Genomic DNA, 1,641 nt, shown 5'->3' on the forward strand with positions numbered 1-1,641 from the left:
CTAATCGGATCCTGAAGTCATATGTGAGATATAGTTACTAGACTTATCCAATTGGGAGACTATTGGATTAGTGCCTAAGTCTGTAACTATATTTGGTATGTACTTGACCCGGTCATGCATGGTCCTTTTGGGTTGCCTTCACTAAAGCAACTTGACAAGGTAATTTAAGGAGATAGGGGAAATTATGATTTATTAATATATTATAAGATTTATGTATTAAAATATAAATCATATTATTTAATTAATATTGGTCATAAGTTAATTAGGAATTAATTTGGTGACTAGAAGAGATTAATTAAATAAAGGGGTATAAACTATCAAATGTATGATAGTTAAGTTTTGGGCTAATGAAACCTAATGGACTAAGGGGGAATGAAATTATGATGAAGGGTCATCATATTTTCGTCCAAGGGCCTTATTCCAGAAGGTTCCTTGGGCTGCTTGATGGCTAAGTTATCCATTAGGGTTTTGACTGAAACCCTAGCATCCAGCAGTATAAATAGGGACCCCTAGCTCCTAAATTCGGCCACTTGCTTCCAAGGAAAACCTAGGGCCAAATTTAGCATCCTCCCACCTCTCTCATATAGTTTCCTTCTTGCTTGTGGTGTTTGTAAGCCATTAGAGGAGTTACAATTGTGACTCTATGCTCCAAGAAAGAAGAATCAAGATTCCATTGAAGAGGTAAACATCTAGATCTGATTCTATATCTTAGGTTTTTTATATATGTATGATAGATTAGGCTTTATAAGTCTTGGATTCATTGCATGTACAATAGAGAAACCTAGATCCAAGCATTAGGGTTTGTATGAGCACATAGGATTGTTCTTATACATGAAACCCATCAATGATGACATGTAAGTGAGACTCCCCTTTCGTTTTTGTGAAACACAGGAATGACACTGTGAACATTGTTTGGGGTTCACTTGCGAATACACATCCGCTCTCTGATTGGAAGCGCTTTCTTTACGCATGTAGTTGGAGTTTTGGGATTGCAAAAACTGCTTCCTCTCATTAAGATTTTTCTGATATCTCCTGTTTCGCTGACATTTTCGCTCTGCAAGTTGTTTGGATGATTTGTGAATACTCACATTCGCTTTCGATTTTCTTGCATAAGTTTCGCTTCTTTCAGCGTGAGATTCGCTTGTATTTTTGGTTTCACTTTGAACCTTCTTGGTACCACTTGTACTTCCTTTCTCGAAACTTGATGGATTATTTATTGGTTCTGCAATGTAACGACCTTTCACCCTCCAAGAGGTTCGTTCTAATAATACAACTGTTTCATTTGTGTTATCAGTTGGGGCAGACCAGAAATGATAGGCACAATCATTAACATTGTCTTCGTCGACTAAGGTTGTTAGTGCATCTGTTTGGCTCTTGGTGACTCCAATGGTAGTGTACACTTGATTTGGTACAGTTTGTACCCTTTGGTATACCACTGCCTTCTCTTTCATGCCTTTGATATTGTCTTTAGACAAATGAGCGAACTCAAAAGAGTTTTTGTGTATAAGGACTTTCGTTGGTTCGGGTTCGGTCTTAGCAAATTCAGAACAGTCAACCTCGTACTCTACAGGTATTTCACTCATCTCATTGTACTCATCAAATTTAGATGTTTTTTATACATTGATCTTGTTATCTGAACTC

This window comes from Lactuca saligna, chromosome 8, assembly GCF_052625555.1.
Source record: "Lactuca saligna cultivar CGN05327 chromosome 8, ASM5262555v1, whole genome shotgun sequence".
In the NCBI taxonomy this organism is placed as follows: domain Eukaryota; kingdom Viridiplantae; phylum Streptophyta; class Magnoliopsida; order Asterales; family Asteraceae; genus Lactuca; species Lactuca saligna.